The sequence below is a fragment of the Gopherus evgoodei genome, chromosome 8, assembly GCF_007399415.2.
Source record: "Gopherus evgoodei ecotype Sinaloan lineage chromosome 8, rGopEvg1_v1.p, whole genome shotgun sequence".
Lineage (NCBI taxonomy): Eukaryota > Metazoa > Chordata > Testudines > Testudinidae > Gopherus > Gopherus evgoodei.
The window spans coordinates 36,171,708-36,195,065 of record NC_044329.1 but is presented as its reverse complement, the minus strand read 5'-3'; the positions used below and the strand labels follow the sequence as shown (position 1 = coordinate 36,195,065).

At 51.5% G+C, this 23,358-nt stretch overlaps 1 protein-coding gene across 3 annotated transcripts in view; it reads right to left on the bottom strand.

Annotated features, from left to right (window-relative positions):
• The window catches only part of CXXC5 (CXXC finger protein 5), a 109,536-nt gene extending 87,965 nt beyond the window's left edge, over window positions 1-21,571 (bottom strand). For 2 of the 3 annotated variants that reach the window (XM_030573465.1, XM_030573468.1), the window contains exon 1: window positions 20,981-21,382. The gene's annotated coding sequence lies outside the window, so the exon portion shown is untranslated. The other variant, XM_030573466.1, reaches the window with a different exon arrangement.
• Between the last annotated feature and the right edge of the window lie 1,787 nt (window positions 21,572-23,358).

The following is a 23,358-nucleotide window of genomic DNA, read 5'->3' as shown; positions in this document are numbered from 1 at the left end:
AAGGGAGTAAAAACCAGTCAGGGAGAAGAATTATTGAAGCTGAAGGACTATGGTGGCACAAGAACAAATGGGTACAAACTGGCCCTGACCAAATTCAGGCTGGAAATGAGAAGAAGGTTTCTAACCATCAAAGAGGTGAGGTTCTGGATTTATGGAGACAAACAACTGAATTGTCTTTAAGAGAGAGCTGGTGAGGGTGAGGGGCAGTGTTTGGCAGCCCTGGGGCTCACGTCTGGTTTATGTCTGATGTTCCTAAAGCTCATGCTTCAGGGCGTCAGCCAGCCACCTCGAGGGTCAGGAAGGGATGTTTTCCCCCTCACACAGTGGGGGTTTTTGGTCTCCTTCCTCTGAAGCAACAGAGCTGAAAATGAGACATTAGGTGGGGTAGGCCAGGGCTCTGAGCAATCTCTCTCTCAGCTGCTTGGCTCTTGCTCCCAGGCTTTGGATCTAATTCATTGCTGTATATGGGGTCAGGTAGGAATTTTTCCCCAGCTCAGTGACCTTGGAGGTTTTCACCTTCCTCTGTGGCATGGAGGTTTGCGCTAGTTTGGGGTCCATCAGTCCAGCTCACTGCTCCCTGGTGCCATAGCGGGGCAAGCTGAGGGAATTAGCCAACCCCCTCCACGCCAGCCAGCCCAGCTGGGAAATCAAACTGCCCCTCGAGACATCTGTGCAGACAGCCACGACCCCGCAAGCCATGGCCTCACCCTGGGCATTCTGCTCTCCCCAGTGCACCTCCCAGCCCTCCGGCCTGTTGCACAGAGCTGCAATGACTTTCTTTTTTTTTTTTTTTTTTTAACTGTGCAAACTAAATCATTCTGTCAGCATCCCTGCGAGGATCCGAGCAGACTCACCGGGCGAGACAGCGCGCGCTTGGACAGACCCGCTGGCCAGCACAGCAGGCTGGAATTTGCAAGCTGTCCTGATTCATTAAGGCGCTAACACCGCACGCCTCACTGCTGCAGCGCTCCCCTGGCCAAACAAAATGGTGGCAGCGGGCAGCAATCCTAGCAGCTAGCGCGCCCTGCTCCCTCTCTGAAAGCAACTGGATACCACTCCCCCACCCCCAGCCCCTTCCCAGCCTCCCCCCACCCTGCCACACGGGAGGGGAACAAGGAAACCAGCAACCACATCTGGGGGTGGCTGCAGAGAAATGAGCATGGATTTCCCCGATGCTGCGGCCACTGGTGAGCAGAGGGAGCCATGCGGTTAGGAGAGCACTCTATTTTATCGACTGCTGGAGCAGAGGCCGGGGTAAATGGTGGGGGGGTGCATACGTGCAGCTAGTGCCCCAGGTGCCTGGAGCTGGCACACCAGCCTTTTAAAACCCGTACCAGACGGGAGTCTTTTTTTACCCCCTGCTTTAAATAGCCTCTGAAACTGAGCCAGGAACAGTTTGTTCGACAAACTCCAGGTCCCCTGCTGCCCACCTCCAGCTCGGTGCTTGGGGCACGGCGCAGAGCTGGCCAATAGCACTGGGGTGGGTGGAGGAGGTTTTGGAGAAGGACTCTGGTTCCAGGTGGATCTTGCAAATGATGCTAATTCAGGGGAACAGGCAGATAAACCTAGCTGCTTAGCAACTAGCCCTCTCACCCCCGACCCCAACATCTGCACCAAGGGATGGGGCAGCGGGATCCTCACAATGATTAGCAATACAAGGTATCAAGTGCTGAGACAGAGATTTAAAGGGGCACATGTAAGAAGGGACACACTTCCCCTGGGTATGCCCCAGAATTTACCTGCCTTCAATGGGTGGCAAATCCCCCCAGGGAGCCTGCCAAATACACAGGCCTCACCCACTTGAGCGGAGGGAGAACTCCCTTAGTGAACACTTCTAGCAGGTCCAGAGCCTCTCTGTGGGCCAACCACTAGGAGGCAACGTTGCTCACCCCCACACACAGGCAGCCTCCAGCCAAGGCCCTCTGGTACGGGGAGCGGTCCCAGGGTGATCCTCACCTGGTGCCAGGCGCTGCCGTGCCAGTGGCTCTGATGGAGCCCCAGCGACTGGCCCAACGCCTCTGTAATTCAGCTGTCCCCCAGCCCTCGCAAGACCCTTATCCCTGTGATGATACTGCTCTGCCCAAGTTGCAGAGATTTGAGCCTTGATCCAGATCTCAGCTCTGGCGGTGTAAATCCAGAGAGGCAGCACTCAAGCCAATGGCGTTCCGCCGATGGACACCACAGTAACTGACAGCAGCAGTGGCCCTGCGTCCCCTGGTTCTGGAGCACACAACTGTACTGATCCATTCCTGAGCTGAACATCTCTCTCAGGGCCTGATCCTGCCTCCAGCTAAGTCAACGAGAGCAGTGCCACTCACTCCACCTGGAGCAAGACTGGAGGCCAAATGCCCCTTTTTCTACCAGGAACTAACCTCACTTCCCTTAACCCTTTCCTTACCCCTCTGTTCTGCCATGCCTGGTGTCAGCCTTGGTACCCTCCCCATGGCAGCAATCCCCTGCCTGTGGCATGCTACCCAACTAGCATGATGTTCTTGCTAGGTATCTAACAAGGGTCTGATAAGATAGCAGTGTCTCTTATTTTACATGCTACACTTTTTCTCTAACAAATCAGTCTCCTGCCTGGTTTTCCTGCTGCTGTCTCCATAATATTCCAACGCATACACATAATAACCCCCAAATCTTTCCCCTGATCAGCAGCAGGAAGAACCCCATAGATGAGTGATAATTTAATTAGCAGTTTCATAAAAGGGTAAGGGTGTCTAACAACTCAGAATGAAGTTTTCAAAGCTGTGATAAAGAGCACTGATGAGGGAAGCCGTGGACATGAGAAAAGCTTTTTGATAGCGTGCCGCACAAAAGACTAATCTACAAGGTCAGTAAGTACGGTATAGAGGGTGAGCTACTTGAGTGGATAAAGGGCTAGCTTGGAAATCAAAGACCCTGTTTCCTTGTGAGTGCTAATAGTTTGGGAAGCGGGGAAGTGAGTATTGGAGCATTGCAACCATCAGCATTAGGACCACTTTTTTGCACTCGCTTTGTCAAGGACCTGGAGGAAGTACCGTGCAGCAAGGGGGTGGTGTTAGCAGAGGACATGGAGTCAGGGCAGGCAGTCATGTTCGAGGAGGCCAGAGAGGAGCCCAGGCAAGCAGACAAGTTGATTCTGCAACTGACCACGGAGCAAAGAAAGGCAGCACGGCTGGGAAAGACGGGAAGGGAGAAGGATAGGCTTGGGAGTAGGAGGGAGGTCAGATCCAGAGCAGCAGAAGGAAAAAGGAGAAAGGAAAGGCAGAGCTCTTAGCATAGGACAGATCTCCTGCCTATTGAGTCTGGGACACTGTGCATGTGAAGGGTGAATTCTTCCTAGTATGTTAGGGGCTGAACACTCCCCCCACCCCGCCTGTGCCATTTCACCTGATCCAGAGAGCCAGGAGGCTCCTGTGCTTAAGGGACCAGCCAGGAGATCTAGTTCAATGCTCAGCTCTGCCCCAGCCTCCCTGTGTGACACAGGCAAGTCATTTATCTCTGTGCCTCAGTTCCCCCTCTCTGAATTTGGGAACGACCCTCCTTGGTCTGTCTTGATCATATGCTCTTTGGGTCCAGGATTGTTTCTTACTGGACACAATGCCCAAAACCAGGGGACCCCATCTGCAGTCTCTGACTTGTCCTCTGATCCCCACGTCACAAGAGATTTACATTATCATACAAAGGATGCTGTAAGGAGGCGCCCTGGCTCCCCGCCGCACCTGAGGGGGACGAGCCAGAGCAGGTGCCTCAGTGGGCAGAGTCAGCACGGCCTGTCCCCGCCCCCCAGAAGTCAAGGGGCGGGACAGGAAGTATAAAAGCCCAGCCCCAGCACTCAGTTGGAAGCAGGCTGCCGGAGAAGACAGACGCTGGTGCCCGGGCTCCCGCCGGGCCGGACCTGCCCCGCGCCCACTACCCAGAGGAGCGCTGGCCTGACCTGCCCCGCGCCCACTACCCGGAAGAGCGCTGCCCGGACCTGCCTCGCGCCCACTACCCAGAGGAGCGCTGGCTGGACCTGCCCCACGCCCACTACCCAGAGGAGTGCTGGCTGGACCTGCCCCACGCCCACTACCCAGAGGAGCGCTGCCCGGACCTGCCTCGCGCCCATTACCCAGAGGAGTGCTGGCCTGACCTGCCCCGCGCCCACTACCCAGAGGAGCGCTGGCTGGACTTGCCTCAGACCCGGTACCCGGAGGAACGTCGGCCTGACCTGCCGTGTGCCCGATACCCCGAGGAGTGGCCTGAGCTTTCCCACGACCGGTACCCGGAGGAGCCCATGGTCTGGGACCCCCCAGACGACGTTGGCAAGGACTAGGTACCCAGAGAGGGGGAGGTTGGAAGTGGCCCGGGGGTAGCCGACCCTGGTTCGGCTCCTAAAGAGCCCGAACCCATGTCAGTGTGTTGTGGCCAGGATCCCCACTGATCGCAGCGGGCCTTGACCGCTGCTAGGGCCCCGGGCTGGAACGCAGTGGAGTGGGAGGGCCTGCGTTACGGGTGGCAGACTCCCCCTCTTTCCGCCTATTGCCATTGCTCTGCCCTGACCCAAAGGGCCAGAGCTAATGAGACTTGTGTTTGGTGCCCCACCCGAACCAAGGGCTGGGCCCCTTTGACTTTGCCACTGCTCTGCCCTGACCCAGAGGGCCAGAGCTAATTAGACTTGTGTTTGGTGCCCCACCCGAACCAAGGGCTGGGCCCCTTTGACTTTGCCACTGCTCTGCCCTGACCCAGAGGGCCAGAGCGAACTAGACTTGTGTTTGGTGCCCCGCCCGAGCCAAGGGCCCGGGCTGATACTGTGTTTGCTCAGCCCCTGCTAGGGGCCTGAATCTGAACTATTACTGCCCAGCCTGTCCAAGGGCCTGGGCTGATACTGTGTTTGCTCAGCCCCTGCTAGGGGCCTGAATCTGAACTATTACTGCCCAGCCTGTCCAAGGGCCCGGGCTGATACTGTGTTTGCTCAGCCCCGCTAGAGGCCTGAGCCTGAACTATTGCTGCCCACCCTGTCCAAGGGCCGGGGCTTATTGACTTTGAGAGCCCCGACCCCGGCTAGAGGGCGGGGCTCTACCCTGTTTACAGACCCTGTACCCCGCTCAACACCTGCCGAGGGCTAAGCCTACCCGGACTGCAGAGCGTAAGGACGCGCCCTGGCTCCCCGCCGCGCCTGAGCGGGACGAGCCCCGACACAACCGGCTTACAGATGCATAGAAAGCCCATGGATTGGCTGCAGTACACTAACTGCCTAGGATAAAGGCAGCAATTCTAAAGAGTGCAAAGCTGCAGCACTTCTCAGGGGTGGCTCCCTGGTGCCCTAGATAAAAGACATCTATGGTGGGTTGGATGGAAGTGTAGGCCACAGGCCCCGCTGTGGGAGGTGGGGCAGCTCAGGAGTGTGCTGAAACAGCACAGTGTCTCTGGAGACCACCAGGCGGTGCCATCACTGTGCCAGCTCAGAAGGGGGAGTGGTGTTCCAGCTCCTTCGTGGCCCTCAGCTGCAGAATCTAGCCCAGCTGTGGGCAACCTGCGACCCATCAGAGCAAGCCACTGGCTGGCCACCAGACCGTTTGTTTACATTTGCATGGCCTCCCGCAGCTCCCTGTGGCCACAGTTCGCCATTGCCAGCCAATGGGGCCTGCAGGAAGCGGTGCGAGCGTGGCCACCGTTTCCCACAGCTCCCATTGGCCAGGAACAGCAGACCGCAGCCACTAGGAGCTACAGACGGCCATGCAAATGTAAACAAACGGTCTGGTTGCCTGCCTGTGGCTTGCCCTGATGGGCCGCAGGTTGCCTACCACTGGTCTAGCGGGGGGAGGGATAGCTCAGTGGTTTGAGCATTGGCCTGCTAAACCCAGGGTTGTGAGCTCAATCCTTGAGGAGACCATTTGGGGAACTGGGGTAAAAATCTGGGGATTGGTCCTGCTTTGAGCAGGGGGTTGGATTAGATGACCTCCTGAGGTCCCTTCTAACCCTAATATTCTATGATTCTATGGCAGGAGGGTCGCAAGGTGCTGGGGGAGAAGCCTTCTGCATCAGAACTGTCCCTGGTGCACGTGCTGAAACCCCTGTGCAGAACATGGCCTTCAAGCGACAAAGTACCACACTCAATACAGAGTAGATAGCTGCATCTAACACACAAGCACGTGACATAGAAAACAGGCCTGATTGTTAAAAGACAAAGCATATACTGCATGTGATTTGCATGTGCATTTACTGCAATCAGGCACACAAATAACCGGAGCCAATGAGTGTGTGTGCGCAATTCCTGATTTATATGCACAAACACTGAAACTGCACGAGCAATTGATGTGATATGATTCTATATTGTGGCATACACACACAGCAGGGAATATAAATAGCCTTACTGAATAATGGTCCCAGGAAATCCTTCTTGTGCTTTGCAAAGAGCCAGACAATGAGCCCATATTTGGAATGCTTTGAATACTTTCTGGTCATCAAATTAGTGAGATGAAGAAGGTAAAGCAGAGGGCAACCACAACAACGCCACCCAGAGACAGCAGTCTTCACTCATTCATAGAGGTTATAGCAACTAGGTCAAAAGTCTCCAGAAACGAACAACAAAAGGCTTGTCTACGGGAAGAGCCATGCAGAGATGGACCCAACTTCGGGTGCCAGCTAGGCAACAGCTTAGGGCACAGTGGAGATAGCATGCAGGTAGGCACACACCCTGAAGCTGCTCCTGCCCCATGCTGTGCAGAGCCTGGAGAGATGAGGAAGGAAAATGTAGTCCCCAAGGGCTGGCCTGTTCTCCCGTGGGAGCAGCCATAGAGCGAGGAGGAGACAACACAGACAGTACGGATTTGCTTCCTGTCGCCCTGACCTGTCTAACGTTTCCTTCACATGACGTATGTGACCGTGTCACCCATGCTGAGTGTGTATTACGCATTCCCCCGCTCACCAGGGGTTACAAATGCACGGACTGTATGTGCTGGGCCAGATCCTCATCTAGGGTTGCCAAGTTGGTAATATTTAAAAAACGGACACTCCAGCAGGAGAGCCAGAACCTCTCCGCCCTGCTTCTTCCCCCCAAGGCCCTATCCTCTGTCCATGTCTCTTCCCCTCTCCCCTCTGTTGCGTGCTGCTTTTCCCCTCTTCCCCACCCCCACCCCACCTGGGTCAGGAGGGCCTCGCCTGCAGAGCCAGGGCAGGGAGCTGCAGCTGCCCAACACAGGCAGAAAGTAGCCCCAGCTGAGTGAGGGCTGGAGCTGGTGAGGACTCACCACCTCCTCGCCTCCTCCGACCACAGGAACCGGACACTGGGTATCCGATCATAGATCTCCCCTTTTCGACCAGACTTTCCTGGTCGCCCTATCCTCATCTAGTGTAAACCAGCGAATCGCCACTGAGGTCAATGGAACTACACTGCCCCTGGCTCTCTAGGTACAATAAAAGTGGCCTGGCCAAATGGATAGGGCTGGGCTTACCTCCTTGCTCTGAGCCACCATAATGGCAGTTTTTAAGCTAAAGCCCTCATCAAAATCAAACAGGGGGATGGCCTAAAAAAAATCGATGGGGCTATGGCCCCACTGCTGCCAACTCACCGTGTGACCCGGGACAAGTCAGCTGCCTTCTCTGTGCTTTGGTTTCCGCATCTGTGAAACAGGCTCACAATAATGTAAAGAGCTTTGAGATCTAGGGTCCAACTAAGGACTCAGAGGGGTTTCTATGTTCTATTCAAAGCTCTCCAGGGCTCCCACAGCTGGGATGCTGATGAGTGGCAACAGATGCCGAACTTCCAAGTAGCAGTCATTCCCCCACTCCCAAATATCATTTTTATATACATATAAACTTTTTAAAAGCACATTTTCCCATTCTGTTTCTAGGCTGGCTCTGCCAACAGCCGAGCAGGCTACCATGCCGTCCATCAAATCCTAATACAATTCTGGTGAGTTGGAGCGCACAGATCCTGTAATTTATAGGAAGACTGTCATTCTCAAAACAAAAAATCCCTAGAAACCCAGCACATTCCCAAACATGGGAAAGAATGAAAATCCAGTTAAGATACTCAAACTGCCTTAACTGTGCCCCATTAGTGGCACCCGCCTCCAATCTCCCCTGCTTTGACCCTTTCATACTTAGCTCCTGCAGGCTTTCACTCAAGCCACGAAGATGTGTTTGTTATTTTGAGGATCAAGGACATTCTCTAAGGGCTTTGAGAGGTTTGCACAGGTCTACATTACAAAGTTAGCTGGCATAGCTATGTCAGCTAGGCATGTGAAAAAATCACCCCCAGCCTGACATAGCTACATGGCAAAAGCCCTAGTGTAGACACAGTTATACCAGCACAAAAAATCCTTAAACTTAGCCGGAAACAGCTGATGTCAGCAGGAGAGGTGGTTTAATTAAGCCAATTCCTTTCATCGGTATAACCGGTGTCTTCACTAGAGGGCTCTTCTGGCATTGCTACACTGGTACGGCTGTGCCAGCAAAGCCTTTGTAGTGTAGACAAGCCCTTACTCAAACTGCTGGAACAAACTATCAAGGCAAGTGGTGGATTCTCCATCTCTTCAGCTCCAGACTGGCTGTCTGTTTGGAAGATCCTTCAGACAAACACAAGTTACATGGCTCAATAAAGGGGTAACTGGGTGAAATGGGATGGACGGTGATATACAGGAGGTCAGACGAGATGATCTAATGGTCCCTTCTGTGAATCTAGAAGCAACACCAACCCTTCAATGACTCCAGGAATCAGATCCTCAGGTTTCCATTTCATCCAGGAGACAGCACCTTGGACGTTCATTCTTCCCTAGTGACCCCAAGGGGGATCACCCCATGTACTGAACCAAAAACACCACTTCCAGCGGCAGCAGCATGGGCTTTCCTTGGAGATCTCTCCTCCATGAGCTGACCTAGCCTGATCCTGCTTAGCTAGTGAGATGAGCAGGGCCCACAGGGTACAGCAGCTGCACATGAACCAAGGGGGCAGAAATGCAGTAGTTGGGTGACATTCTAGGGCACTGAAAAGTCAAATACAGGCCTAACTTTGAATACACAGGGCCAGAGCCACAGCTGATGTAAATCAGCAGCACACCACTGAAGCTAAAGGAGCTGCACTGATTTACACCAGTAAATATGATCCTTTATGTGCACCGGTGACTGACAATACCAAACTCTCACTTACAACTCAGAAGTCCTTGAAAAACTAATGCACCCTGAGAGTTCTAGTCTCCATGTAAACCATATTCTAAAATCAGAACCATTGAGCAGCAAGAATCAGGCACCCACGTGTCTGCTCAGTGCAATTACCGATGCAAGACTGCAACTAACAAATTAAAAAAGCCCATACAGAAAGAGTCAAGAGAAGACCCTAACGGAAGCATTTCAGCTCACACCCACACCTAACGGTAGGGCTGGGAAGTCAGCACCGGGAACGTCCTGAGAGCAGCAGAACCAGCAGCATTCAGGAAAAAGCTCAGAAAGTCCGTAGTGAAGGAGCATGAGAGATGCACAGTCTCACAGAAAAGACAAAAGAATGATCAGGGTGAAGGATAGAGGCATCTACTGCATACGTGACAGAGGTGAATGACAGGTTAAATAACAGAGGAATGGAAAAGAATGGAGGAACGAGTTCAAAAGAGAAACTCCCAGTGGAGAACATCAGCAGCTGGAGTGGAGACAAGAGGTGGGTGATTAGGGTTGAAGGAGACATCTGAAAGCCAGGTATGTGCAAAAGCAAAGCAACATCCATCACATGGGAGGGTGAGGTGGAGAATGACTGAGAACTGGGGGAAAGGTCTGGGAATGAGAACACAAAATTAAAGAAAAAGAAGCCTGAAAAGTAACTGAAAATCATGATGAACTGGAATGGGAACTGCTGAGGCCAGACAAGATTTAAAGGCTCAAATTCAAACACCATACAGCTACTACCTAAGTGCTGAGGGAATCACTTGCTTGGATTGCTAGATGGCCATCTGACATCATGCTAATCAAGGACTTTCAAAGCTGCGCTTAAGGAAACTCAAAGAAAGTCAAGGGAGGCCAGAGGCCAGGATGGGAGTGCATCAAGACCTCAGCGCACTGGGGCAAAATCAGTCCTGGGGCATGTGGATGCAATTCCTATTCGTTGCAATGACATTGTGCAGGCTTATACCAGGCCAAATGGGTCTAAAAATTACTGGGCCTAATTCTGCTCTCAGTTACGCTGGCATAAATCTGAAGCAAATCCATAGCGCTCAGTGGAGTTACTCTGGATTTACACCTGTGAGCAGAACTGGATCCATGGCTGGCGGGATAAGATCACATGCATCTCTAGCGCCCCTGTAGAAATATCTTGGCAATTCAAATCTAGTTTGCCAGTTGTAACCTCAACCACCAACCAGTGGGGCCCAGAAATGATTTTCAGGTGCGGATTCTGTTCCCACAGCTTAATAAATCAGGAATCACTCCAATGGCGTCAGTGGAGTTATACCACTGGAAAATTGGCATAGGTGAGAGCAGAATCAAGCCCCTCGGATGGCTCTGACCCGTGACATAGAAATGGAAGGCTCCATGTCTCACAATGACGTGCCGGGGACACGTATTACCCACTACATTCTCCAGCTGGAGAACCAGTGCTTGATCTTGACAAGAGACAGATTCAGTGGTCTAGGTTCTTTTCCATCTCTAACTTTTATGACTTCTAAGAACTTAAATGGGAAGATGCAACATTGCAGCAGAAGTATCATCCAGAGAGGAAGAGGAGGAAAGGAGGACATTATAAACTCCCAGAGTCCTGTGCTCACAATCTAGCTACATCAGTAGTAACCCGAAGTTCCAACTGTCTGCAATGCAGTGATGGTATTTGCTATAAAGTGGGGCTCTCTCTGATAGGTGACTGTAAAAATGGCATCGGGGTAGCCATGTTTGTTGGCTCATAGATCCCATATGAAATCTTCTCACCAGACACATAAAAAAGTGGCATTTCCCTTCTGATGCACCATCCCCAGTAACAATGATTTTTCTGGCCAAATTATATCCTGATTGGCAGCTCTGCCTTTAGTAGCACTGCATAAGCGTGAAGGAATCCAGAATGTGGCCTGTTAAAGAAGAAGTTTATGATTCCGAGTGATGATACACAGGAAGGGGAGAACCCAGCTTGACTCTCAGATCCCAGGGGAAGTTGCAGGGCTGGAGACTAGGAAAAAAATATTATTTGTAAAATGGGTACATCTAAGATAGAATCAATGGGACAGATGCAGGAGCCTCTTTCAGTGTCACTTTTCAAACATTTGAAAGCCTTCGTGTTAATTATCCAGAAAGGATTACACTTTCCAATCAAGGCAAAGCACAAAAGGAGCGCCCTTTGATGAGACAGAGATGGGTCCAGGGAGCTGGGTGAGAAAGATCACTATGTGACAGACAAAAAGAAAAGAAAAAATATGGAATGAGAGGAGAGATTACAAGCCACGAGACCCAGAAGAAAATAGATTAAAGCAATTCTGCAGCACATGTTTGCTAGGGGAATCACTTTTTCACATACCAAGCCTCATTCTGATCTTATTTGCTCCAGTATAGATCAGGAGTAACCCTAATTAAGGCAATGGGGTAAACCTGATGTATGTGTCTCAGAATCAAGCCCTCTGTTTATCTCTGAAAACTAATTTTGGAGTGTTCCAAACCTCAGTAATGCCCAGTGTGGTATGTAGGCTGATCCAACCACTTCCATAGAATACATGGGTTCCCCTTTGCTTCATTTTGCTCCTTTAAAAAGTTGTGACTTTAAAATCCTTTTCTGCTTCTAATAACAGGCTGCCCAGTGCATTGATATGGATTGTCACAGAAGACCCTGCAATGTCATCTGCCTGCTTCCCCAACGTAGGGGAGGGCAGTGTGGGAAAAGAATGCTTGGTGTGTGACAACTGACAGTGCTCTCAAGGCCAATACCCACTGCCCCCAAAGACCAGAGGCACCCCGAGAAGAGAGGGCTTTTAAGGATGTGCCTGATACACCATGCAGCACCCCCTGTCCCCTGCACTGCACTGACTGAGATGTGCATGGAGCTCAGAGCAGGGTTAACTGAGAGGTGATGTGTAAATCACAGCAGGTAAATGGGCTCAAAAGGTTCTGTAACACATACGTGTCTGAAGATTAAACCTAATAGCCTGGCTGAGAAAAACGTGCTGACACAAAACCCAACCGCACACCTGTTTGATTTACAGGATCACATCTCCTCTCTCCCACCAACAGATCAATCCTGACACCTCCCAATACAGACACAGAGTAAATACATTCTGGGCTCTCCTCTCACCCCCTAATAACTGAACCCACCACTTTGCTCCACACCCCTATGAATGAATTCTGGGCTCACCCTCTGCAAACCGCTGCCCCCAATAAATGAAATCTGTCCCCCAATCCAAGACTGCTAGGCTTCCCCATCACATAACAATGCTGCTCTGGGGCTGCAGAGCGCCGGGGCACACAGGAAACCCTGGGCCTATGAGAAACTCTTTCTGAGAATCATAGATGAAAGGCCACAAGGGACCATAATGATCATCCCATGTGACCTTCTGCATCAAGCCCATCCCTTCCAGTCGAGCAAGAGCAGCTCTCCCCCACACGGGCCACTCTGTTCCTGCAGAGAAGCTACCACTGGCTCCCCAGGCCCTGCCCAGCCAGCTCACCCAGGCAACTCCCAGCACGGGTGGGCAGGAGGGGAAGTGGGCCCTGCCCCAACATGCCAGAGCATGGGCAGAGAAGCAACATGCACAAGAATTGCAAAGAATTTTCCCCTCCTTTAACTGCAGCTCCAAATGGGGCGCAAGCCATACCAGCTCACAGCCCCTTTGGGCCGTACTCGCTTCACGTACGCCATTGTTATGCTGCTGCCACCTGGCCTGGCGTCAGCGCAGTTGCTGCCGATTGCTGCCACGGGGAGTGAGATCTGCCACAGGCCCTGCTGACCCCCTAACACTCACTGGCTGTCCTGGGACCTGCTCCTTGTCCACGTCACCTTGGAGTCGGACCCCAAAGCTCTGAGCAGATTCCATTGTTTCCTCCCTCTCTGGAGGCATAAGGGCTTTGCTGGTTAGGGAAAGGGGCTGCTTTTTCCCTCCACTATTTGCTGATTGGTTGTCTACTCCAACCACCTCTTATCTTCTGCCCTCCCAGCCCCTACGCTGCAGCCTCATTCCCAGCTCCCCTACCCCCATCAACATTGCCAGTCCTCCCCACCTCCCCCAGGCCTGTTAACTCAGCCCCTCCAACCTCTCCACTCCCTCCATCTCCCACCAGACTTAAAGCTGATCTAAGAGGCCATTTGCCTCCCTTCCTGTATATTACACCTTGCCCGTCCTCCCTCCCCCTTTGTCTGTCTGGTCTATGCAGACAGTAAGCAAATCACGGCAGGGACTGTCTCTTACTCTGTGCAGCATGGAGCACAATGGGGTCCTGATCCTGGGGCATCCCGTGGCTTAACAATCAATCCTCCTCCTCCACTCCACAGGAGGTAAATTCAATGGAGCTGGGTGGTCACTAGGCAAAAGGCTCATCAAAGAGGGGTAAAGATCAGTCCCATCGGACCTGCCCAGCTCCAACAGGAGACAATTTGGGTTTCCATTAAGGGAAAAAAGGATTCACAGCACTAGCGAGAGGGGGAAATGTTAACTGCTCCTTGGGCCAAGGGAGGAATTCAGTCTCCACCTCTGTCACCAAGGCTCACAGAGCTGGAGAGGGACCCAACAGGAGAAGCTGGGATTGTCCCCAGATCCAGGGTCCTCTGGGGGACAAAAGCGCCAGAAAGGCCCCCTCTCTCCTGGAAGTTGAAGCGGGGGAGGGGGGGCGTGTAGAGCACAGCTTCAGCACTATATTCTTGTTGAGCACCAGAGCATGAGTAAACACGATGGAGGCTTTTCGTGGTCTGGTGAGTTTAAGCTATGAGCTGAAAGTTTAACTATTAATACACTTAATCAAGGGGTCCTTCCTGTACCCAGGTTTGGGAAAACAAATTTGCCACCACTGAAGAGAGTGGGGGAGAGACCAGAGCAGGTCAGCACCGCCCCAGCGGAAACAGCCTCCTGAGGAGGGGAGGTGTGTGGATCTGGTGGGAGGGTGGAGGAAAGGCGGGAGGGGGGAACAAGACTGAAGGGGGCTGGCTCCGGCCTCCTCATTGTGAGCCTGAATGTGGCCATCAAAGCGCATGATGGAGTGGCAGCCAGACAGTGTGGAAAGCCACACCACAGCCCGGCAGGAAATCCAGAGTCTCCAAGCAGGGAAGGCATTTGAATAGCAAAGGTAGAAGAGCGCCAGAGGAGATGCTGCTGCTAGGTCCCAGACGAGGCGGGATCTGGGTGTGAGCAGGGAGCTGGCCTCAAGAGAGCCATCTTGGCGGCTTGGCTGATTTGTTTCAAGACTCCTCACCCTGAAAGTGGCATTCACTCCCAAAGGTTCCCCCCAGCCCATCCTAAGGATCCCAGCACCAGAACCTGCCCTGCATCAGGAGGGAAACTTCCCACCAAGGGGGCCAGGCCAGTTCCTCATTGGGTTGTGAGTGGTGTAGTGCTATGGACTCCCTGACTTACAGGTCCCTGGAGGATCTGCCCCCAAAGCCAAGGAGTGGGCAGCCCCTGGAAAGCCTTGGGGCCAAATCCAGGTTTGGTGTAAATGGTGAAGCAATGGCACTCACAAGATCCAGCGGGTCTGCAAACCCAGGGGATGGGAATGGAAGGACCAGGGGCTGGTAGCAGCAGAGATACAGTAACGCAGCACCATTCCCTCCAGGTTTTCACTCACACCTGTACCATCTGCTACCCCTCAGCCCAAGCCCATGTGAAGCCTGGTCTCCAGCCCTTTTTACACTCCCCAAACAGATTCAAGCAGCCAGACCACTGCCCCAGAATGGGGGCGGTGTACACACCTGTCAAACGCCTCGTTCTGCACGAGCTATGTGCCTGTGCTGCCCCACAGATGCCGCCGGCCAAGGTAGATGTAGGGCCTGAGCCTGGATCCAGTGGCGTTGAGAGCAGAAGCAGGCCCAGGGAGAGTAACCGACACACTGCTCACAGGGGCTTGGCTCACACTGGCTTTCAAGCTCCAGACTGGCCCTTCCAGGCACAATAGGCCCAATTCTGCCTCTCCTGCCACACCAGCGTCAATCAAGAGGAACTGCCCTGAGATAGTGGAGTCAGAGTAGTAGTAAACGGAAACTCAGGTAAGGGTAGCAGAAGTCAGGCCTTCTCCTTCTCTCCTTCTCCTCCGCCCCACACTTACACTTTCTGCAGACCCTGAGTCTGGCTTAGTCATAGGGTGAGCACTGCAGCAAATTCATCCACTCCCTGGTTACGGTCTTCCATGGCACCTAAGGTGCTGGGGACCAAATCCTCTGCTTGTGTAAATTGGCACACTCCGTAACATCACAGAACTCCGCCGGTTTACACCAGCAGTGAGTCTGGCTCAGAGCTTTAATGTCACACAGTAAACCCCCCAATTCCTCCATTGCTCCTTTGCCAAACTCAGCCTCCTCTGGAGCTCTGTCCTTGGAGAAAGCCACATGGGAAGAAGCAAATATCAGCAGAACCTGCCCCACTGTGGTGTAAATCTGGTTGTGACCCACGCTGCTACAGGCAACGGCGTGACACTGGTGTAAACGAGAAGATGATCAGGCCAGTGATCTGTTGGTATTCTGCAATAAAATGACAAGCCCCCCTGGCAGTAGTGTCTCTCTGTGGGGCAGGCCTCCTGCCTTTGCTAGGATTCAGCTGAGAACATGGTCAGCTCAGGTCACCAAATGGCTCCCAGTCACTGCTGCACTGGAGCCAGATTGGAACCAGCATCCTAGAGGTGAAGAGCCCCATATGACCCTGCCCCTCCACCTGGAGCCAATCAGTCCCCCCCGCCCCAAAAAAACCTCACAGCCCTCTCATTTGTAATTCGCCTTTCTCCTGTGTTACCAAGCTTTTAAATCCGAATGAGCCAAAGGGCCAGATCCTCTGTGGGTTGTAGATCATCTCCACTGACATCGGTGGGGGCTATTCCGATTTACACCAGCTGGGGGTCTGGCCTAAGTGTACTGGAGGAGCTCAGACGTGAAACCACCAGGAAAACCACATTGTGCTTAGGAACAAACGATGGTACCAACAGGCCAGCCGTGTAGGGTGACCAGAGTCCCAATTTTATAGGGACAGTCCTGATTTTTGGGTCTTTTTCTATATAGGCTCCTATTACCCCCCATCCCTGGTCCTGATTTTTCACACTTGCTGTTGGTCACCATACAGCCGCGTGTCCCACGTGCTCCAAACGCATGGCCCGAGAGTGCCCTGGTGAGAACAAGTCAGGAATGCCCTGAGCTCCCCTCTGCCTTCTCTCTGGATCATTGCTTAGGAGAAGAGTTTTATCCCCCAACCTATGGGGTGGGCAGGGGGGTTGATTCCCCAAAACCAATGGAGGAGATGCCACCAGGTCTGCGGGGACGGGACACACTTAACCAAAGGGGACATTTCCCCTGCTTAGGAGAGGACAATTTGGCCCCTCTGTGATAGAAGACGCTAGTGAAATGCACTGGACAAGTCCCTATCACAGTAAACCCCATTTCAGCATCCCCTCGAGCACGACTCATGTCAACTGCATCCTTTATCAAGGAGGAACAAGCAGGTTTTTGGAAAGAGGCACTTGCAAATACATCCTCAGCAGTTAATGTCACACATGCACTTTTGGCCGTATCAGTCCTAAGCCTTCAGTGCATCCCACGCTGCTGGAGTGTAACACGGCTCAATGGTATTTCACAGGCACCATGGGCCAACCTCCGTGCTAGCATAAGCCGGCACGATTGCACCAAAGTCAACCTTGTGGCATCTGCCAGAGACAAAGCTGGGTCCCTTTGCTCCTCAGATCTATGCCCTTAAGTCCATGTCAGTAACAACTTGGCTCAAAGCCTCAAGCAATTATCTGTTTCCCCACCAAAGTGGTGATAACCTGTGAATGATATATGCATGCATCCACTCAAAAAGTTTTACATTGTACAAAGCCCTTGCACACACAATACACACACACACACACACTGCCTGTACCACCAACGCCTTCTCCCCTTCCCACCTCCCATTCGATAACCACTGCATGCTTCAAATGCCCTTGTTTAGCCCAATGCAAACACATCCAATATCTCCTTTTATTATCTCTCTAATCCAGGGTATGCAATCACGCTTTGCAATGTGCACTTTGCATTTGCCACCAGTAAACAAAACTCCCACGCAAGTTCATTCAGCGAGTTTCATTCATGGAATCAGCCGAACTTTCAAATGATTCCGAACATTTACTATGTCAATTTCATTTGTCCGGCGCTTTAAACTGTCATTTCCTCATAAGCCACTTTGCCAGCTTTAATGTGCAGAGGAAGTACATCGACTAGAACTTCAAACACACAGAGCCAAGTCAACCCTCACCAGCAGAAAGCTATAGGCGCTCTTTTGTTAGTTTATTTTTATTACCACGCTCTGATGGGTTAACCCCCAAAAACCTCTGGAGGTCAGATCACTGAGTCTATAAGGCTATCTATGCATACACGCAAACAATGGCACCTACTTGGATTTAAGTGACATTCCCATGGCAGGGGAACACAGTAAATGTTACCAACAGCTTCCAATTCCATAGGGGAACACTACTAAAATCAGGCAATAAATTTACACTTGGCAGCAAAGGGAGCTAACCCGCCTCTCTCTGCCTCGCCAATGTGGGCAGAAGCTTTGGAGAATGACACTTACGGGTTTTGTGCTCAATAAGGCACTAAAGAAGCCGATTGTTTTTGACATTGCACTGAGAGTTCTCATCAAGGTCTAAATGCCCAGACTGTTTGTTGTTGTCATTTTTTTCAAAAGGCAACACCATGCACAATCTTTTAGGAAAGGAATTTTTTGGAAAGGAGCACTCTGTTTTCTATGTCTAACTACTTTACACGCCAAAGGAAAAACCCAGGTCTGCTTTTCTATTAATCAACACCTCTTAAAGGCAAAATCCTTGCTATTTGGCCTTCAATTTCAATGGCTCATGCTTCTTTCAAAGCGCACATTAAAGAAAAGCTATTTAACTGTTGGAACATTTTTAAAAACCTCACACAAATAAACAAAAGGAAAAAAACCCAGTTACAGTAGCACTAAGTGAAAGCAAATATATTCAGGCTGGGACCTTTGTCAGCCCAAGTTCTCCCTACGCCTAGGTGCAGCATAGAAGACCACCCAGTGTTTGGGGAATCCTCCAGCACACAGAGGGGATAAACAGGGTTGGAGTTAACAATGAAGTTGCAGTCTGAGCTCTGAATTTCCTGGCTTTGGTGGGTTTAAGCTGGACCCCACACAATTACTTAAAGCAGTTGCTTGTAGGGAAGTAGCCTGCAGGTCAAATTTTCACTCCCGGGTGCTATGGGTGCATTTGTAATAAATCTCACACTTGGACAGGCAAATCAGGGAGAGAAACACCTAACCACCCTCCTGAATAGGCAGCTACCTGATCTGAAGTCACAGGGTCCTATCTGCATGCATAAGCATGGAAGTTCCTGGGTGACTTTGCGGGAGCAGCTGCTGGAAATTTAGTCTTTCGTGTTTCTTCCAGCAATTTAAGAACTTTTTTTTAAAAAGGTGCAACAGCAAGTGAAGGTGGGGAAGTGTCCCTGTGACAGAATAAGGGATCCAAGGAGCCTCGAAAAGCCAGGCAGGGGAACCATTAAAGGACCACTGACATTGTCATATCAGTCAGGGCCTATTCCCAAAGGCATCAGAAACACAACTGCCATTGAGTTCAGTGGTGCAAGATCCAGCCCCTTCCCCTTGCATGCAATATATCTTTCAGGCTGCATGGTGATAAGAAATGTGCCCTACATTCTAATTCAGTGGGTTACACATGGGGCAATCCCAACCATTAAGTTGTTCTTTTAAAACACGGTATTTCCCAGGTATCCTACACCTAAGAGGGCATGGATCCTTTACTCCCTCAAGTAGTCCTCAAATCACACCAGTCATCTCATCCTCTCCAAGGAGTCTACTCATGAGACCAAAGATTGCTGGCTCAGGGTCACATGGAGCTCTGCATACATGTGATCTGTTATCACTGGATGTGTGTACAGCTTTGTTTATGTTTAGGACCCAGAATAAGTAGCACTTCCTTTTTAATCGCTCATTTGAGCAAAGAATTAAAGGACCGAAACCAAACAACTGGGTGAAATGGGAAGGGCATTGGTTATTGCAGGATATAACACTGGGCCTCAATGAGTTGAGCTAAGATTGAGCCGAGTTTTGTATAATAATCAACAGTGCAGTAAATCATTTGCAAAATACACTACCGCTTTACAGCTAGCAGCGCGCGCTGTGGATGCGTATTAGATAAATTACACATTGTACATTGCAATCGTCTGCTTCCATTTAATCTTTTATTCTCAGTGTATGTTCAGTGCCCACACATCAAATGCAGGGGGAGTGGAGCTCCAGTAGGAATTGCATATTACAGACTCAAAGGCAAAGTAGGGGGGGAAATATTACTTGGTTAAAAAAAAACTTAAGTTACTTGTCACACATGGCTCAGTTCCAGCGAGCCACGCATCCCGCACGCTGGCCATCCCTCACTGACTGCAGTTTGGGAAACAAAACTAAAATGGGCAACAACAAAATAGACGGATTTCAGCTACTCTGTAGATGCAAAATTTGCTTTAAAAATAAATGAAACAAACTCAGCCCTCCTGTTGCTTATATATTAAAAAAAACAAAAACCTGTAGAAAACTCTGAACAACACTTTGAATACCCTCTGAGCTACAGAAAAGAAAAAGAGATCAGCCCAGGGAACACTGTTCTGCCCCAAATCCTCTTCCTCCAAGAGATTTTTTTTTTAAAGGCAAATTAAAGCCGGGAAAACCCAAAGTCTGGCCCCCAGCAGCCCTTGTGCTGCTCCCCGTCCCCTCTCTCTCCCCAGCAGCGCCAGGCTCTGCATGGCAAGTTGGAGGCAGGCGAGGGAGGGTGGGCGGCCTGGGTTTGTTTGCTGAATCGCCAGCCCCTGGAAAGCAGGGCTAGGAACTGCTGACAGCCCCTGAGCTGCAGCGGCGCTAGCGGGCGCCGCTCTAATCCGCGGCTCACACAAGCAGAAGGGTCAGCTAGAGCCAGCCTGCTGCTTTCAGACACCATTGTAACCCGGGAAACAAACCAGTGATTAGATCAGGAGGGGTTGGGCTCCTGATCAATAATGCAGCGTCCTGGGATAGAGGGGTTGGCTGCAGCCACAGTGCCACCGCCCCGCGTTGGAAACTGACATTTCCCACCCCATTTCCCCCTCCTGATAATTTCACTCAAGGGGGGGAGGGAAGGGAGGCAGGAAGGACAATTTCAATATTGCAAACAAAACTTTGCTCATTAAGCAAAAGCCCCGTCCTCGCCGCCGCCACAACAACCTCCCCCCCCCCCCAGTGCTCCCGGCAGCAACCCCAATAAAGCAGCAGCGATCTGGGATTTACAGGATTCCGAGGACACACACACACACACACGACTGGTCACTTTTCCCGGTGTCTTTCCAATCGCGGTGCGTGGGGTTGCCTCACCTCGCAAAAAATACCCAAACCTGGAAGAATCGGGCGGGGGGGAGTCGATTACTTTCCCTTTGACGGGGACTTTAGAAGGAAAGTGTGGGAGGGTACCTAACACCCCCTACCCCGGGATGTCTCTGTCTCTGCTCCAGGGACCCCTGGTGCCAGCCGGGCTGGGGCGAACTCACGGGTCATCTCCCATGGAGGAGACCATCCCCCCCACCCACCCCCAAAAAAATCCCCTCTTTTTGTCTAGACCCACTGATCTGAGACCAACCTTCTGCAGCACTTCTCCATCCCGGCGGAGGTAGGGACGAGGAGGGTTAGGGATAAGGGGGTGGGTGGGAGCTAAGGGTTTGATCTGCCCCCTCTCCCCTGGGCCACTGATCAGCACCTGAACGGAAGGGAAATTACAGGGCAAACTTTTTCCCGAGACTTTTCCCCCAACTCTTCCGCAGCCCGTGAATGCATCTGCATATTTAGCGAGCACAGAGGCCTTTTCACTCTCATGCACCTACCGGAGGAAGAGCGATCCGGAGCAAGAGCAGGAGAAGCAGCAGCGGCAGGGGGAGGAAGGAGGAGAAGGGAGGGATGGGAGCTGCAGCCACCACCACTCCGGGCAGTGCGTGTGTGTGTGTGTGCGCGCGCGAGCTGTCGCCGGCCGGATTAAAGAGCCAAATCCAGAGCATGCAAAAAAAAAAATTAACACCTGCCAAAAAATTATCTCTTTACAAGGCGAGGGGTGTTTGTCTCCCTTCCCTCCTGTGGGGCGGCGGGGTAAATCAGTGGGGCGGGGGCTGCAGCGCCTAGATCAAAGGGTCGCGTGCATGGGGGGGCTCACAAAGGGAAATTGAAAAAAAAAAGAAGTGAAGGGGTTGGGGGGGGGTCTCTCCTCCAAGGCAGCGTCTCCTTCCCCGCAAACCCACCTCTACATCCCTCCTCGTTCTGGAAGTACATGGACAGCCGAACCACATTGCATAGGGCTGCTGCTGCTGCTGCTGCTGCTGCCCGGGGGCTGCCGGCAAAACCCGGACCGGACCGACTCGCCGGCTGCCCACTGCCGCCTCCTCTGCCATCTCCGCCTCGCTCCCTTGGCCCTGCTCTTTTGCATGCTGAGCGCAGGCTTCTCCCCCCGCCCTCCCCAGCAACCAGCCCCAAAGTGAGCCGCCGCCCGGGGCAAGTCCTGGAGCCGAGCAGGCAGCGTCGAGCCGCCTCCAAAGGAGGTTTTTATGCAGTCGCTTTGATTATTATCTGATTAACTTGCACCGTGGCTGCCGCTGCTGCATTCCCACTGGCCACATCCCGGTCCCCAAGCCCGCTGCCATCCGTCGCTGTCTCCTGCGCTCCCTCTTTTTGCTCTCTCCTTGTGTTCCACCACCACCGCCACCACCACCTTGGAAAGCAACTTTTAGTTTCTCACCGTCCTTCCCCTTTAAACAAAATAAAAACAAACCCCAAAGTGAGATGCGAAACTTTGGCCAGCCGGCGTTCAGCAAGCTGGCCTGGGGAGTTGCTAGCCCAGCCGGGCTTGCTTCTCGGGGGCGATGTGGTTTTTATTTGGGGCTTTGTTAAACTGATCCGTTCGGGATTTTCCCCGGGGGGGGGAGGGGGTTGGTATAATACTGAGGTTCACGCAGCTTCCTGGTGAAAACACGCGCCCTGTTCCTCGCCACAAAATATTTCCAGCACGTGGGCTGATTTATTGTGAAGCCTTTTTTTTCATGAATAAAGGTTTTCCCAGTGGTTCCTTAGAGGTGTAAATACTTCAACAGACCACTTGTGGTACTCGTGCTAAACTTTGAAGATCCTTTTTATTATTATTATTATAACATGTAGATACAGATGTGTGTGAGAGAGGGAGCTTGATGGTTTAGCTCTCCTCAATCGATTCAGATTGCTTGGACTCAGAACGCAGCTTTCTGTGGCATTTCAAGCTATTCTGAGCAGAAATTGTTCATACTAGTCTCTGTACATTATTAATACATGACATAGGCCCTCAGTATAATGCAATGTGTTCATGTATTGTATTTTTATTACATACCTTGGGCACATATATATACATGCCACCTATACATAAATGCCTATATAGCTTCTGCTAGCTGCTATAAGGCCCTCTTAAAAGGGATATATTACTTGGGGGAATTGATTGGGACTGAAGATTACAGCAAAAATTCAGAAATTGACCATCAAGATATAATTAAGCTGCAGGTCCCTTTTGTTTTCTTTCAACACATGATGCAGACCTTCATCCTTATACACATTACCCCGCTGGCCAGAGGATGTGTTATCACATTCTTTAATAATGTATTTTTGTATCACTTGTCTCAGGCTGTTTACCGTCTGACAAAGTTTGGGTTTAGCTCACTGCATGAAGTGACCTAGTCTTAGTAACAGAACTCCAGGACAAATAGTGGGAGCTGTCTCAGATAATAATTAATTAATAATAGGATCATGTAATAATACTAAGCACATATATAGCACTCTGAAAGCACTGTGCAAAGCCGGGCAGGTGCTCTTAACTCACACACCAAACATGACATTTTTCCCTCAGTTCTTACAGTCCTTCATGTTCACTTTAAAAAATCATGTCTGCTGAGCATCTCCTGCAATCCCAGAATATGTGAGGGACCCATGCAGCACCCTGTTGATTTCCATAGGGCTCTGCTAGGGAGCAGGGGTCATCTCCGCCCACCCCCACCATGCAACACTACTTGCAGGACCAAGGTCTTACATGGTACAACCTCCATCAATTTCAAGCGGACCAGGACCTGGCACAGTGCTACTACTGTGATCAGAGTGCTGGACAAGATAGACAGGTGGCAGTCAGCGAATCATAAAACTAGATCTTAGCTTATAAACCACTTGGACTAGGGAGTATCTCTCTCCATGATACCAT